Source organism: Parasteatoda tepidariorum, chromosome 4 (genome assembly GCF_982258835.1).
Source record: "Parasteatoda tepidariorum strain Cologne lab strain chromosome 4, Ptep-v5.0, whole genome shotgun sequence".
NCBI lineage: Eukaryota > Metazoa > Arthropoda > Arachnida > Araneae > Theridiidae > Parasteatoda > Parasteatoda tepidariorum.
In genome coordinates this window covers 30363728-30382600 of record NC_141758.1, presented here as the reverse complement: position 1 = coordinate 30382600, position 18873 = coordinate 30363728, and the positions used below count along the sequence as shown (strand labels likewise).

The 18873-nt window shown below is 29.0% G+C and overlaps 1 protein-coding gene across 1 annotated transcript in view; it reads right to left on the bottom strand.

The window, feature by feature from the left end:
* The window catches only part of LOC122271459 (uncharacterized), a 120235-nt gene that overhangs the window by 60693 nt on the left and 40669 nt on the right, over positions 1 to 18873 (bottom strand). The gene's annotated exons all lie outside the window — the stretch shown is intronic.

The following is an 18873-nucleotide window of genomic DNA, read 5'->3' as shown; positions in this document are numbered from 1 at the left end:
TTTATAAAATGTTTGAGGAAATTTGTTTTTACCTAACATAATAACAGAGAAATGTTTACATGACAGAAAAGCGTTTAATTAGCGTTAAGTAAATGATATTTAATATTAAGTTAATAATATTTTGGAATTTAAAATAAGATTATCGTTTGCTTTCAAAAACGATAAGAAATTGAATTTTATACATATTAGAACAAAATTAGGTCTCTATCTCTTAAAGGCAATGGTAGGAATATCACGAATTTTTGATCAGATGACTCGGAAATGGACTGAGGTGATCCCCCTTTATCCAAACTTCCATAACCCAGAGGACTTTCAGCCACGACGGATTCAACGTGCACCTTGACCCTTATGCACGTCATTTGTTTTGTTTTTAACCAGGATCGAACTCACAATCCCCAGATCAATAACCAGCAGTGTGAGCAACGTCTTAAAAGAATTTTGCCATCGGAGCACTTTAGTTTGGCGGACATTAGAAGCTCTGAAATTTCTTTAATATTTAAATCTTAACAAAAATATTTCATTTCAAAGCTTTAAAAATCAGAATTTTAAGAAATAATGAGGTAACAGTTAAAAAGAAAAAGGAAAAAAAAAAAACAGAAAATTATGTTACGCTCACAGTATGTATTTTCATCTATTAAACAAACACACACATTAAATGCGATTTGTCAAAAAAGATATCACGCTCTTAGCTTTTATTATTTTTTATTTGTCCAAATAATTTATTGTTCCCATTGTATTACAAAGTATTAATTGGAACATCAGAGGTAAAACTGTAGATTACAATTCGTTAAAGTGTTTTTATTTCAAAATACTAAACCACAATATTAATCAATGTCTGAAAAACATTTATAAGTTTGTGAACATAGCTATATTCTTTTAATAAAACTTGGAATTGAAATTAATTTAAAAATGTATTTTGTCTTGAGCCTTTAATTATTAAAATGGAATGCGTATCTGAAAACTTAAACTTTGATAATTTTTTCTTAGAAAAATATTAAATTTCTCCTTAAAAACAACTTCGCAGTATAAAACATTTCTAATGAAGTTATTTTTTTCAGTTAGACAATTTTTGATTTCTAGTACTTTAATATGAAGAAATGCGTTTAAATCTTTGCGTATGAGTTCTCAAAGTTATTACAACGTTTTTCAAGTTTTCTTCGATATCTTATGAACGATTGATTAAATAAAAATAACGAAGCTTGAAGAACACGGGTATACGAAATTGTTATGAGTTGGTTTTCATTTTTAACTACATATTTTGAAATAAAATGTATGTTTGTTTCATTTTAATCATTTTTAACAATGGCAGATATTAAATTATTTTGTGAATAATAACATATTTTTATCATTGAAGAGGTAAACATGTGAGCTTCTTCTGCATTCATTTAAATCCTTCTTTTTGTCTAATTATAAAGACAATATTTGTTTGTTGTTTTTCAGCAACGTATTTGAACAATTGTTAAGGTTGGACTCTTAACATTCAAAACAATAAAAAATTAATATTGCTGCAATATTAATTATTTATCAATACAATATTTACTGCACAATATTCAAACAATATTTATTGCACAGCAATAAATATTGAAAATCACTAATTATTTATGAAGGATACAAATCAAAGTGCAATTATTGTTTATTATATTGTTGTAACTAGTTTTCACTATTTTTCGCCTTATTATTACTCTAGTTGATAGTTTTCAATATTTTTTTTGTAATATTATAATCTTTATTTTGTGTCAATAAATCAATCAAAAAAGGAAGAGACAAAAGCAATTTGTACAAAAGTTTTAATCAATATGAAATTCTAGGAGACCTTCATCGACGAGATAATTTCCTTAAAAGCCATTTTTAGGAAACATCATCGTATTTCGTAATTTTTCGCCAAAAATACCATTTTGTCTTTCGCCAAAAAAGCCCTATAATGTATGATTTTCTTCAAGATATAGTATTCGGTGCAGATGAACTACAAAGTTAGACATCACGATTCGTGTTCTCTAACTTAAAACATCCTCTTCTGACCCAATGTATCCATTATGACACATCACAACCTGGAAAAGAATAGTGACGAACTTTTCACAAGACTGCTTAAAATTTCATAAAGTCAACTTCCAATCATTATTTTTTTAATATAAGTCGTGAAGTTTCATCACTTAAATAATGTAACAGTCATAATTACGTACTGACTATGATTGACTTAATTATTTTAACATCTAGATCTTGAATATGATCATTTATAGTCATCATAGTCAATCAGGCTCAAACTCGTAAAGGTAGAAATGATACGTAGATGTTGCATGTTTTTAAATCTTTATTTTAGAGAAAGTATCAACATTTATACAAAGCTAGACAAAACTGTTATTATCCAATGGGTGAATAGAGCAATTAAGAAGCATTCCAAAAAGGTTTCAGAAAGTAATTCCGATAGTTGGAGAGCGTAGCGGGCGAAGGATAAGACCCTCAAGAAGAAAATTTTTTTCTCGTCTCATTCAAACAATGAGCAATATTTGTATAAAATAATCTAATATATATAATTCTCGTACGTGGCTCCCAAATTTTGGCTGTATTTCTCTTCCGCCGGTGGCAACGCTAGAAAATCAACCAATGATTGCCGCTAAAAATGCCACATGCCAAATCTAGTTGAAGTGGCTCAACATATAGCGCTTTTAAAAACGGAAACTGGAATAACCAGAGGGAGCATCAGCAGGTTGTTCAATTCAGCTGCGGCAATCTTATACTATTAGGCTAGGCAGAGGTGAGTAGTCTTTGTCGATAGATCTCTATTTTAGTATATTGTCGAAAGCACTTTTTTTCACGAATTTATGTAGACTAAACCAGTTTTTAGTCATGGGCAACTTTATGTTGTCCTCTCTGGGGTTAGATCATTTGACAGCCTAACAGTGATAGCTCCAAGTCCAGAAATTTATAATTGTGTGTTTTAGGAAGTTCTTAATCTTTAATAGTAATTATTTTTTTGTTATTAACAAAGCCCTTAATATTTCGCAGTATTTGTTCGTATTTAGTATTTATTGCAAATTAATGTTTAGTTTCTGCAACTTTTTCTTTGTATGTCAAAGTTCTAAGACTTATACTTATGTTTTATCAAAGTTGTGAATCGTTCATGGTTATTATTTTTTAAAAACATAATGTTTGGTTTATGCAGGTTTTTCCATTGCAATTCACTTATTTCAATTTTTAATAGACTTAATTATACCCAAAATTTTAACCTTTTTAAAGAGATATCAGTTTTAGAAATTTTATCTTAAGATTTTATACTATAGCACATTTCTAATAGATTTAACGAATTACATGTCATTTATTTGAATTCAAATTTATTTTAATGACTTAGTATTTGCTGAAAAGATGTAATTTTTTTTTAAAAAAAAAGTTGTTATATGGATTTGAATGATTGTTTTGAATTCTTAGAATTTTGTGCATTTGCAATGTACCTAAGTTAGTAGCGAGCGAAGCAAACCATATAAGATTGCGTAGCAATTTTCGGGGGTTGGCCAGCGTAAGCGAGCAGGGGGCGCAGCCCACTAGTATAACATGATTTGCTTAAATAAGTATGTATGCAGTACATGCTGAAATCGCCGCTCTTGTTAAACTGAAAATTAAATGAAATAAAAAAAGTTGGAAACGACAAAAATAGGAAAAGTCTTTTTCCCCAAGAACTGGATTTTTATAAATTTGAGTTGAACTTGTTTGAAAATAACAATAGTCTACTATGTAATTTTTCTATCTGAATTTATAGAGATGATTAAAATGTAAAATAAGAACTTTCTTCCTTTCTTTTTATAATTACCGACACAAATAATATCAAAGAAAATATGATTGTTACAAATCGGCATACACCATGTGAATATCATACTATGGCGTATTCCATTCCCAAGGATAACTGCTGTGAAAATTTAACTATAGCTATGTTTAGTCTTAACCTTATTTGCTCATAAACAATTATTAGCCCATGACATAAGAAAAATTATTTTACCGTAATCTAGATGTATGGAAAATTTAATGCATAGCATAATTTCTACAGGTTGCATATTGGAAACTTAATAAGCATTTGTTTAACCTTCGCATGTTTTATAAATCTATGATTCTGCAATTCGAAATTCGGCATCTATTCGTTTGACTAGTTTTACTTTAAAATTTATAGATCTCCTTGTGATGCTGTCTCCAATTGAAGATGATCGTACTAGCATAAACGTGATTTGCTTTATACATTAACTAAAACTATTTTATTCATTACTGCATTTCCAAATAAAATATTTAAATAGAATCGCTTGCCAAATTAAGAAACAGACATGATGAATATTAGAGCTCGAGAAAAGCAAAATTCGATCAATATTTTGAATCATCAGTCTAGAGAAGACTCTAAAAATATCTTGAAAATTTATAATAGAAAGTTACTAAGAAATGTGAAAAATACTTTTAGAAAAATTATTAACACGTTGAATGCCACGGGGGTCACAGGCGAAGCCAAGATTATTATATACACATAAATCGAGTGAATTTTTAATTTTTTTTATATTATTACCGTTGCTAAAATTGTTTGAAGAAATTAATGCAATATAGAACACACAAAAATAGTTTTATTTATATACGCAAAGATGCCAACTTTCTCCGGACAGAGAATAGGTAGTTTATTAATTCTGATTCTTGGTTTAATAAATTCAATTTAGAAGATTTTTATCCACCACTATTTCTAAATATCACCTCTGACGCCTCATACCACAACTATCAGCACAAATAATAGTCTTCAATACAATAGTCAATACAATAGTCTACATCAATAATCCAAAGTACCAATAGTCCACATCATCAAACACTTTACCAATACTGAAATCCTGACCTATGTTACTTCACGTTGACAATCAAACTCCAGCCATCCACAGATTACAGCAAGTTGCTCTTATTATTTTCATTTTCTTTCAGTTATACAAGCAAGGTGCTTGTCTCACTTTAACAGACACCCCGTAGACTGCTGGACTCAAACTGTCTTTTATTTTAACTTTTCATACTATTTCATGATGTATGGGATATGGGCCTTCTGCGCGGCCCAGGTGCCCAATTTTTTATAAATAAAGAAAAAGACTACTTCTAAACATTTCGTACGCATGTATTATTTACCACTTTTTTTAACATGCCGTGCTGCATAGTTACCCTAATGATGCTAAACCCACTATGTTTAACTCAATGCATGTTATATTTCATGAAGTATGGGGTAGGGGCCGCTGAGCGGCCCAGGTACCCAGTTTTAATAAATAAAGGAAAGGAAAGGATAACATGTCGTGCTAAACTTTTTAAAAAAACTAGCAAAATCTGTCTAATATTTGCAATTTACTTTGTAATTATATACTATTTGGCCACACGGGCAAGCCATGTAAAATTAGTGTGGCATTCAACGTGTTAACACTTTCATGTCCGGTGACACCACCGTGTTGTCACGTGAAAACCAAACATTAGCTGCCGGTGACAACACGTTGGTGCCATGCGTAAGCCATACACTAACAGCCGGTGATAACACGTTAGTGGCCGGTGACAACACATAGATGTCGCGCGTTGCAACCTGATATTCATGTGACATTTTGACAAGGGACAATAGAGTACATGGATGCTAACTGCTCCGCTTTCTGGAATAGTTTTAATAAAGTGGTAGCAAATTATATAGAAAAATTCGTTAAAGAAAGATAGTGACGCCTACTTTTCAATTTAGTAACCAGCAGTTTAATGCTTTGACGTTGCTTTTTATATCATATTTATAACTTTTGATATTTAGTGATGAAAAAATTGCTTATAATGAAAAATACTAAACTAAAAGTAACTTAAATTTCGCTACCACTGACTTAAATTTCGCTGAGGTGGTTTTAACAAAAATAAACACCGGTTACACGGTAAACTTATCACTAAATATATGTGGACCGCATAGTGTTAATAACACATTTAACTTACAATTAAGTATTCAGAAAAAAATTTCAGATAGCTTTTTTATCACTTTGTAAATGTAACAGCCATAATAACATGCTAACTATAATTGATTTAACTATTTTTATTTCACAGTCAGCAGATATTCCAGTCTGACTCAACTGTTGTAAGCGGTCAAAATGACCGAACTAAAGGGTAGGTGGCTAAGGAGACTATTTCACATGTTAGTTCTAACACAAGCTAAAATTTATAAAGCTGATGGGTTTTTTCTTAAATAAATTGTTAAAGATGTGGTTTCTTTATGACGTACCCTTAGTTCAAATTCAATAGTGAGCGTAGCTCTCTTTATTAGTTTAAAAATGTTATTCAAATTGTGGTTCATAATTTTTTAATATTTTCTTAAAGATCGCTCATGCGCATATATCTTTGAAACTGAAGATCACTGGCTTTTATTTTTCTACTTTGTATCGGATAGCATTTTATTATGTTAGTATTGCATTGAAAAATAAAAACAAATAAAAGTGGGCATCTCGTTTAACTCAATGTCAGACTTTTTATTTTACAATAATGTGAAAAGTGCTATAAAAAGATTGGTAGTCCATTTATATTGAAACTTAGAGGAAATTTTTTTTATGTTAGCGACCACATAATATCCTTTTTATGCAACTTATCACCTTACCAAATATTTGTAATATATTTTTCGTATTGACGACATATCAACCTGGTTGATATTTCGTCAATCCAGGCAGATTTATTGACCACTCTTATAGGGTTACCCTATTAAATGGGCCTACGTTAATCCCACAGTAAGGAGAGATGGTACAGAGAAGGAAAGAATGTCCATGCTTTGCCCGGGATTCGAACCCAGAACCTTTCTGATGCAAGGCCAGTTCCCTGACCGCTACTCAGCACAGTAGGCATACCTGTAATATGTAATGGTTGAAATCGGTCGTTATGGTAGTTGATAGTTGTTTTAGGTACACTTTAAATTCAGTTGAAAATTTAAAAGATAAATATATGATTTTTTTATCGATGAAATTTATAATTATTTCAGATAAAGTCAGAAAAACTAAGAAACAATCGGTTACAACCAAAAAAAAAAAAAAATATGAACACGTGTTTAACGTTTTTACAGAGAAAATGACATTTTTGGTCATTAATATATATTGTTGTTTTTTCCATATCTAATTTCAATTAACGTTCTTAATGATTAAATTTTTTTTAGTTCATTTTACATCAAAGGAAAAATATTCTTAACATTTGTGTTATCTATATTTGTGTTTTCTTTGGGCGACAAAACCATACGAATACGATAACATTATATTAATTAAAAAGAATTATATTTTTTTAAAAGAAAGAATATTTATTAGAAAGAATTCATTTCGAAGATCGTTCTTTTTAATTATAAAATATACTTATATCGTAAAAAAGCTATCGCGTATATACTTAGACTAATTAACTAATTTTCAACGTTATCTACCTTTTAAGATTAGAAATTTCACCGTGGCCTGATTTCATATTAAAATATTGTTGATCACTTTAATAATAGATTTTGAAGAATATGAAACTATCTTTTTCCAGCAATATTTAGTCAATAAGTTTCGAAAACTTTAACAGATGCATCGTATATCCTCGATTTAATTTCTTTCACTTTTTTCCGCGATATGCTGTTTTCAGTTGCATTGTTACTTAAATGTCTGTCTTGTTCCATCAACTTAATGGAGTAAAAGACATAAAAGGAAACTATTACTTTGGAAGATTAAGAAATGTCTTTAAGAGTGCAATTTCATAACTCGTTTTATGGAATATATAGCCAAATATTTGCAACCTAAAACGTTCCGAAAATTGTCCATCAGCTTTTAGTAAATTCCACACACACTCTCTCTAATCGAAGAGGCGTTGAAGCTAAAAATAGTTTTCCATTACAAAACGAAATCATCGGTTTCGTTCAACATCGTTTCAGAATAGCCATGTCTGTTTATCGTAGCGAGAGAAATTGAACAAAAATAAACATTTTTCGGATAAGAAGTTTGAAAATCAATAGTCCGTTGAACTTTTGGTAAAAATGTAATTTCTTATTTCCATTTGGCGATGGCATACACCCACAGAACTTGCTGTAAAAGTCAATACTTTTAATTTTCTTTTTCATTTTCGATGTTTTATTTACGAATTTAAATAAATTTATTAGAGTCAGACCAGTCTCTTTCTGTGGGTTTTAGTTGGAGATATTTCCCAAAAACAGGGATGCCACAGGTGACTTAAAATGTCAGAAGTGATAATAACTCAATTCATTTTTCATTTATTTAATATATATAATTAATCAATTGTAACTACCACTATAATATACTTTGTAAATAACTCATATATGTAATAAAAGGAGAAATAAATTTTATACTTTGCAAAGTCACCAATAGTTAATTGAAAAGAAATAGCGAGAAGATCGATTCCAATTTTCATCTATTTTGATAATTTTTCGAATTTTATCAGTCACCACTTTATATATTATTAGCCGCCCCTGGAATGTCAGCAAATATTTTAAGTTTTAGCAAATATTATAAGAAATGAATTAAAATTTAGCACCCAGCGACAGTTAAGTGATTCAAAGATAAAATATGATTAATAGATTCAAAGATAAAAGGTCTAAGATACTTGTAATGTTTTTTAGTGCTGGTAAATTTTAATAGTTTTTTTGCTTGTTTTCGGTGCGACTTCGCATAATAATTAATAATATAAAATAGGTAAAGCTGAAAATTTGGTCCTAGAAAGCTCCAACTCTATTATAAAATAATGAAAAACGGTACCTTTATAAAATAAGTGATGAGGGCCTTACATATCAGACGCACAAGTACATCAAAGGCCTGGATAACCTGGTTGGCAAGGAGCTGGGTTCACGTTCGTGAGAACGGGAGTTCGAATCCATCTGACCAAAGACTCCCCGTGTAGTAAATGATGAGTGGTGCACGTTAAATCTGTCGAGTCACTAAGTCCTCCATGTTCCCTTGCTGATTTGGAGATTGATAGTTCTCTGGTTCAGGTCAAAAATACGATCTGTTGATGAATGAATGAATAAGTGAATGGGTTGACCCTATAAACGGGTGTGACGTATGGGTGTGGCAGAAGTCAAATTCTTAGCCTTAGATGGCGCCATTGGAAAACTAGAACAATCACACCCCTTGCCTTAAGGGCCTACAACAGCAATCAACAACAGCAACGAATACATCAGATGTACCAGTTAGGTCTGTCAGATACTTTCGGTACAAGTTTAAACATGTACGCACATGCGTTTTTGTGCCACATATTCTTTATTTCTTTTATCTAGAACATTACCAACATTATCATTGAGTTCAAGAGTAAATGCTAGCACACTACAAGTATGCGCTTAACAGTTATTTACAACAGTACACTTACAGTTACTTATAAGACTACGCATTCTTTTATAAAAGAACAATTTGCATTACTGTAAAAAGAAGTGTTCACTTTGGCGGCAGAGCTTTCCTGTAGACTTTATATTAGATTTAAAACTGCCAGCTTTCCTGGCTTTAAGCTAGAGCGTTTCTCTCATTATTTAATGTAATAGCATTTTTTTTTTTTTGCTTTATGATTTAAAATTAATTTCAACTCAAAGACAATTCAATGATTCAAAAATCTCATAAAAGATCTTATATATTTGCAGTATTGTTTTTAAGTGTTTGCAAATTTTAATTTTCTTTTCATTTTCGATATTAATTTGCATATAAATTTATAAATATTTTCTTGAAACTGTCATTTTCTATTGCTTTTAGTTAGAGATATTCCCCCAACCATTCACAGTAATAGCAAACTTTGTGTTTTGACTCTGAATTAAAATAAATCCTAACTCTGCGACAATTATACAATTCGAAATAAAAGACATCATAGACATTCTGGCCAGTTATTTGATAACATTTTTTTTAAGTAGTAACTAAAAATACAGTACTATATTGATAAAGATTTTTTGAACTTTTCTGTAAATTTTGAATGCTAGGAGATGTCTGAAACAGTCTCTCTGGTAAAATTATTTTTGGATTCAACTACTAAACACTGAACGACAGGTCACGTAAAGTTGTTTTACCATTGTTTTTTCAAACACGGCGTTGCCACGGGCGACTTAAAATGCAAATTGAGTTGACTAATAAAATTCAAAATTTTATTTAAAGAGATTAAAATTATCAGCATTGTATATGATATTTTTTTCAGTTTACTAATGGAAGTTAATGTAAAGTGAGTTTTTGCTTTAACTATGAATAATTTGATACGTAATTCATAATGGTAGTTACAATTTAATAAATAAAAAATTATAAATACATTAAAATGAATTGAAATGCTACCACATTTAAAGTAATTTCTTATATATATGAATTACAACAAATAAAAATGAATAATTAATGAACAACAATAAAAATTTCAGCCCGATAACCGCTTTTTTCTTAAGCGACTGTGTTCTCTCTAAGCGTTTCGGATAATCATGACTTCGACTGGGCGATATTAGAAATTATATATCGTGATGCATCGCGATATAGCGATGTATCGCGATACAGTATTTTTGAATTTCATTTACTTGTAAGGCACAGAAAGTCAGATTTCTATCAAAACTTCATACTCAGATTGATTTAAATCAATTTATAAATTTGAAGATATATATGTTTTGCTTAAAAAAGATATTAAATAAATTGATTACAATGTACAAATCTTACTTAAAATATTTATTGAAATGTTTGTATAGAAATTCATAATACGCGTAAAACAAAGAGTTAAAAACTTTTTTAAAGCATTTTTTACAAATTAATATTTTCTTGTACTATTATGCATAAATAATTACATAATTATTAAGTTCGATCGTAATGTTCAATTTCTAAATGAAACGTTACAAATTATTTGTATGTTTAAAACGAAGTGCTAAATAAATTTTAGAAAAAAAACGCTTTTAAAACACTATTTTTTATTATTATCATTTCAGTTATTATAGTTCTATTATAGTTCATTTACGTCATACTAGAGCTGCACAATGGGCTATTGGTGACGGTCTGGGAAACATCCCTGAGGATGATCCGAAGACATGCCATCACAATTTTGATCTTCTGCAGAGGGGATGGCACCCCCGCTTCGGTAGCCCGACGACCTGCATGCGAAATCGAGCACTTTACGGTAGAACAGTTTAACAAGGACCAATACCGCACATCCTCGGTCCCTACGCAGACTGATCCAAGTGGTCACTCACCCGCACACTGACCGCAGCCAGTGATGCTTGACTTCGGTGATCTGCAGGGAACCGTGTCTTAACGATCAGTCCACTGCGGGACCTTATCATTTCAGATAAATAATTAAATTAAATTAAATAATGACCGAATTATGAACTAAAAACAAAGTAAGTTTAATTTCTTAAAAGTAAAAAAAAATTGTGATATTCGATAATATATTTAGCTAATTAACAAATAATATGAGAAGAGTATTTTTTTTTTAAAAATTATTGTACTCTCTAATAAAACGAAGTGCTAAATGATTTTAAAAAATGAATAAAATTCGCAAACCTTTCAAATTTTTTTGTATAAACAAAGTTGATTGACTTATGTCCAAATCCAAATGACAAAAATAAATTTTGCTTTAACTTTATTTCTAAAAATAAAAACAACAAGATTTATAAATTTAAAATCAGTAATAAAAACTCATTAAATTATTAGAAGTTTCATCCAAAAAGTTTTTAATAAATTAAAGGAAAGTAGAAAAATAACCTAACAAATTCAATTCTTTATGGGCGCCTAAATTAGATTGCTGATAATTTTCACATTTAAAAATAAAAAGAAGTTTTTTTTAAAAAAAACTTATCTAATTAATGAAGAAACTCTTCTTTATATATTCTTTTCAATAATAGATTGCCTTCAGAACAAGGTAACATCGGCGATCACGAAGTTAGTCCTACTGAAAATAATCTACAAGAAAAGTCGTGACAAAGAAAAAAAAAGCTAAGAGGTGCGAAAAGGAACATGCGATATAACGATATGTGTTCTCAAAACTCTGATTCCGATTCTACAGCTCATCAATCAAGGCCATTTCAACATAACGAAACGAACATCGTCTTCCACAGCGCGAGTCCACATCGGAACGTAAGAGAAGAGTCTTTATATCCTTGCGTGTCTTATATCGCTGTATCGTTTTGCGCTCGTTGTCTTTACTCGACTGCTTAAATCAGATTTCTGATGCATCGCCTTGAATGAAAGTCGCTGTATCGTCTTGCCGATATATGCGTTAAATCGATATGTGTCGATACATCGATTTACAGCCCAGTCCTAATCATGACTATCCTCACTGCCCTAGACAAACTGTGTTCTCTGCACCAACGAAGCCCGCCTATACCGGGGGGAGGCGAGAGAGTGCACATTGAGTCTTCCCCCTTTTGTAAATACTGTAAATACTCTTTCTTTATCTTTATCTTCAATTTGTTCCCTTTATTATGTATCAACTTGCGATTTATTTTCACGTATGACCCAGACTTGATTTTATCAATTATTGTTCATTCTGAGATTTAACTTAATGTTAACGCAGCACCCCCCCCCTTCCCTTCCACCACATATTCTTCAATTTAGATGAAAGAGCAGATATCCACTCATGGATAGGTACTCTGAAAAACTTGATTAGTTAGTTAATTAATGAAAAACTATAAATTGTTCTGCCCGTGCTTTTCAGCAGGGTTCCTATACTACCTTCGTATGTAATGTCCCTTTGGGATATTTCATGATGAATGGGATAAGGGCCATTTAGGCCTCAGATGTCCAGTTCTAAAACAACGAACGAACGATTACAGCAGGGTTCATTTTAAATTCAGTTTGCTACGTATTTTTTAATATAAATTACAACAAATGAAAATTTAATGATTCTTGAAAAACTATCCTTGAAAATTTTTTTTTTGCTTTTTTCAGATCTTTGATTATAATTTTTGTCTTTACAAACATTAAGGATTTAAATAATATTAATTATCTAAAGTATTTTTATCCAAACTATTTAGTTTAAGAAATCTGACAATTATTTTTTATTATGCTTTTCTCTTTTTATTAGTTTTTATTTTGTAAAGTAATAATGTCAATTTGTTTGATATCCTAATTTTAAAAAAAAGTGAAAGTACTCAAAATCAAATTATTAACTATTAAATATATGCTGAAAGAAATTATTTTTACAATTTAAAAATGAAATAACATTACTTTTAACATTTAATAAATGTATTTTGAAGTAATTGAGAATAATAAATTTCCTTTTAAAATAATATTAAATTTTAAATTCCTCCCTTCTTAAATAATTAAAATTAATTTTAAATAACAAATTCTTTCCTGTCTAAATAATTTTCTCCTTTCAAATAATAGATGCAATAAACTTCCTTTTAAAATACCTTTTAAAACTATCCTTTTACCATACTTTTAAAATTAAACTAAAATACTATTTGTATTTTTAAAAATATTAAAATATGGAATAACAATAAGGAGCAACAGTAAATAAGGACAACAGTTAAAAGCATTTCAGAAACTCAATGATTTACTCTAACGATAAAATTCAGAAGTATATCTAATAATTAATCATGTATCTGGTAGCAGATTTTGATTAACTAACTTATAAACAAACTGATACATCATTTACAGAAAGAAAATATCAGTTAAAATCTCTTGATAATACATTTTTTTGTAAACAACGAAAAGTAAACTTTTTTTAAACTTAACTGTTATCCAAATGAAGCAGACAGACATTGTTACCAATTGTGAATAAACAATGCCATTTTTTTGTTTTGTTTCGGAGTCTGTTTATCTTTGCAAGTCGGTGGTTAGTTAATTAACTATGGAAACACGTTTAATTAATTTGAGATGAAACTGAAACTAATTAAATGAACTCATTTAGGCTATGAAGAGAAAACTGTATAATTATGACAAATATTTTTTTAAATTATTTTATAAGAAATTCATAGTGATAAATAATATTCGTTTTGTTTTTTATTTGCACCTTTGCATGTAAGTTGATATGAAAAGTGCCTCTTTGTTTCCATTTGAAAAATAAAGTTTCAAGTCAAGTAATTATCTTTAAAACATTTTGAAAACTCGCCATTTTGCCATAATCAACCAACTTTTCTCCTATTGCATCAATCATATTTTTGAATGGAAGAATTTCACGGAATTATTTTATTGAACTATACAGATTTCGTTATTATTGAGTGTTATATATAAATGAATAAGCATTCACATAAAATAATAAATTAAGAATCATTTCACAAATCAAGAAATTCTGTAACATTTTTTATTATTATTTTGTCAACTGCTACAATTTTACGTTTAAATACATTTCAATTTCTACAAACTTAATATATTTCATTAACAATCGAGCATGCCAAGACGTTCAAAATATAAAGCTTTAAATAAAATTTCGTTTTATACAACGTTTCGTTTTATAGTACAATGCGTTTTACATACGTTTTATATTCGTCTTAAACAGAGTTAACTGGAATATGTATCATTTGTTTAATATGAGTTACAAACAAAGTGTAATTCACGAAATATTATACATATTTTTAATTGTGTTAAACAGCATCGTTTACCTTACACAGAGTTTACTGCAAAGTAATTTTGTATATGAGATACTACAAATAAATAAGAATAATTCATGAGAAGCTATAAATTCTATTCTTTGTGATATCCAACTAAATAGAATTTACAATGTAATTGTTTGATGTGATGTATAACAAACAAAACATGAATTACAGCGAATGAGAAAGAATAATTTATGACAACCTATACATTTTTTGCTTGTGTTTATCAATAGTACTCATCTTAAGCAAAGTTTACTGCGATGCTATTTTTGGATATGAATTGCAATAAAAATAAATCGATTTTTATTAAAAATCTAAAAATTGTTTTGCCTGCTTTAGTCCTTTCACTTTCTGGAAATGTGCATTATATTAATTATTTGAAGTAATCCTTATCCTAGTAATTTAGTATAAAAGAAAAACTGGAAATTTTTTTTATGAGCGCGTTCTTTTGATAGTTTTTGTTTGGTAAAGAGAAAATGTCCTTTTATTTGGAATCCTAATAATTAAAAAGTAGAAACAATCAAAATTAAGTTAATAACTATTAAATATTAGCAAAAATAAAATTATTTTACAAATTAAAAATGCTATTTTCTTGCTTTTGAAATAATATTAAGGGATAAATTCCTTTTAAAAAATATTAAATAATGAATTATTTTCTTCCTAAATAATTCAAAGTAATAATTCCTTCCCTTGAAATAATTAATGCAAAAATACGTTAGAATTTAAATATTATTCAGAATTTTAAAAAGTATTGAAAAGTACAGAAACACTAAGTATTTCTCTGACAGTAAAATTCAGAAGTAAATCATCTAATTAATCATGTAGCAGAATTAGATTACCTAACTTATAAACAAACGACTACATTATTTTTGGAAAGAAATTATTTGTGAAAGTCCTCTTGATAATACATTGTTTGTATAGAGTAAAAAGTTACATTAGTTTAAACTTTTTTTTAACTAAACTGTTATTCAAATGAAGCAGACATTGTTATCGATTGTGAATAAACAATTACATTCGTTTCTTTTTGGATTCTGTTTATTTTTGCAAGTCAGTCGTTTGTTAATTAAGCATGGAAGCAAGTCTAATGAGCTTGAAATAAAACTAATTAAATGAACTCATTAAGGCTATAAAGAGAAGACTGTAGAATTAAGTACGAGTAATTTTCTTATTTTATACGAAATATATAAGAGTTTTATATAAAAATTGCTAAATAGAATCTGTTTGGTTCAATTTCATTTTTATTTCATATAAACTTGATAGAATTATAGTTCAAATGTAAGATCTCGGGCATTGTGGTGTAGCGGAGAAAATGTTTGGTGGAAATCTTTGTATTTTGTAATAGGAAGTTTCCGTGTATTGCGCTTTATGTCTTAGTCGAACCTGTTTATCTCGAATCTCACGGGAAAGGCGAAAAATTCGAGATAGAGAGGTTTCAAGTTATACAGGTACTATAAAGAAATTAAATCTAGTTAAGAAATTTGATTAAAAGTGCTTTGTTTTTCAGTAGAAAAATATAGACATTTCTTTAAATTAATTATACCACATACATCTATTTACATAACAGTTTTTTAATATACATTTAACACTGAAAATAATAAATAAGATTTTTGACTGATAACCTTATTTGTTTCAATTATTTTTTTTAGGTTAGAAAGATCACAGATTCCTCATAGATCGTTTTCTATAGTTCACTTTAAAACTCTTAATTATCCTTTGATCCATTGGTTGCAATTTTGAGGTAAAAATGAACTTCTATTCTTAGCTTCCTTATCTATGTTGAAGAGCTAACCCCTGATGGTCACTACTCATTAACCCCTCACTTACTTCCAGAATCATTGTATTCTTTTCTAGTTAAGGAAGTGCAGAGATAGTAATTGAAATTCCAAGAAACACCCCCAATCTGCTCATCCTTACTTCCTGTGGATTCACGAAATTCATCTCTGTCTACGAGTTCTGCTGATAAGGAAAGTTTTGACACTTGTGCTCTATTATTAGAAATTCGAGAAAAAGAGGTTTTGAAAAAAAAAAATCGACATAAACATGAAAAATACATTTATTTTAGACAGTAAATGTAGGGAACTTTAAAAATTTCGAGATATAGAGATGTTTTCGAGATAAGGAGGTTCGAGATAAACAGGTTCAACGTATCTTCATATTTCATACTTTTCCTAAAGAGCACTCTACATCATGCTTAGATAAGGTATACATCCGTTGTCATGTTTTATATATCATAAATATTCAGGCATTGTAGATGAACATTTCCTACATTGTTTGTTACTTACATGCAATATTTAGCGTAATTATATATTAAACGTACATTCGTCTAGTTTACTTGACAGTTGCAATAACCACTACACAGTAAATAAAATAATTATTTCGGTAATTGGTAATTGCTTTCTCCTTCAAAGTTTTTTTTTTTTACAGCGAAGCTCTAAAAAAAGCTTCTCAAAGAGCTGAACTAAAATTAGATTGAATGAAATGAAGTAAATTGAGCGAGATTACTCAATCTAAAAAAATTATTGAACAAGATTACTCCCTCTGAAAAATATTTTTAAAAAAAACTAATCTCACACGAATTCGGATGCCTATGCACACCTCACTGCATTAGATACATACCTGTAACACATATGGAGGGATTCAAAAATTTGTAACAGCTGCAACCCAGGCGATAGCCAAGTCATTAAAAAAACTTCTTGAAATTCAAAAAGAGTAGTTTATATAAACGTAAAATGCAATATTGATTTCTTTTATGTAACACAATTTCCCATACGGCTTATTTTTTAATAAAAGTTTCGCTTCTTTTTCGAACAAATAAAAGTTTTTTAAAAAAAGTTTCAAATACAGAGATATAAATAATATACTGCATATACAATGAAACTTTTCTTATGAATGTGACGAATCCTTCAAAATGGAGTTTTCTATTGACGAGTATGTTCTTCGTACGTCATATCTAATCCCTATAAAAAGTGTATGTGTAGATGCTTATTGAAGACGATGTTCTCCGAACATAATAAGAAAGAATATCTCAAAAAATGTATAGATTTTTTTTATAAAATATGTCATTATAATACACAAAGGTAACAGAACTTTTTTAAAAAAGATATATATAACAAATTTATTTTTTTACAATAACTAATATTGAATAGTTTAACAAAAGTTAATTAACCATAGGGTACTTTCAAATGCAAAACAACTGTCTTCAACGACGCTTACTGTGTAAAATTCACGTTAAAGTGGTAGTAAATTAGTGATTTCTATTTATTTCTTTAATTTAAAAATTCGATGATTAACTTCCACGAATAACGTCATATATGTAAAACAGTTGTTTTCAAAATTATTTACAGTGGTATAAAAATTGTTGTCGTTTTGTCATTTTTCTAGGAAATTTAAAAGATTTTCACCATTTAAAGATTTCACCGTCATAATTTATTAATGATTTGATTTCTTTGACTAAATATAAAGAGCTGACACTTTTTGAAATGAAATGTTGGCTAACAGAGGAAAAAAGCCTCTTAATTTAATTTAATATAATATACTATACACCTTTTTTTAATGAAGCCACTTTTTATCATTTCAATATAAGTAGTCTGGTTAAAACGGCTTTAATGAATTTTGCCCACCATTTCATATAGATTAGCTTATTTGTAAATACATTATACGTTCTAATTTTAAAACGCAACATAAAGTTTTTTTGCTTGTTATTGTGAAATTTTTATTACTATCACAGGAAAAAATCACCCTCAGAAAGATTCAAAATTGGCAGGTCTTTACAGCAATGTCTTAGGTACTTGTCTACCACTTTCTTTAAGTTTCAATCTCTAACGCATGTGATACATAATTTGGTAGCATTTCTCGCTTGCAGAGCATATAAATTTTTACTTAGCATATAAATTTTTTTTAAATTATGTATAGTTTAAAAGTGCTTTATTTGAGTTTTTGTGATAATCAAAATGAGTTGAAATTATTGCATCATACAGTCCCTGGTCAAATTATTAGACGCTCTATAAGATTCTATGTAAAATCTTAATTACTCAGGTGATACTATACAGCTTTATTGTATTTACGCGGCTGAAACCGGTTTGTACTTGTTGACGTTTGGGTATCAGTTAGTTAAATTAGGCAATATATAATATAAATTCGACTAAATGTTATAAAAATGCAGATTATTTATTGTATCAGGTACTATATTATTATATTATAATAATTAGGTCAAATTAAAAGACCTACTGTAGTTTTTTAATAATGACGTGATTTGCACGAGTTTACATGCTATACTTTTATAGTTAAACATACATGTTAATTTATTAATGTAATGCATTTAATTGCAATTTAATTATAAAAGTTAATTAAAAGTATAAACAATTAAAAGT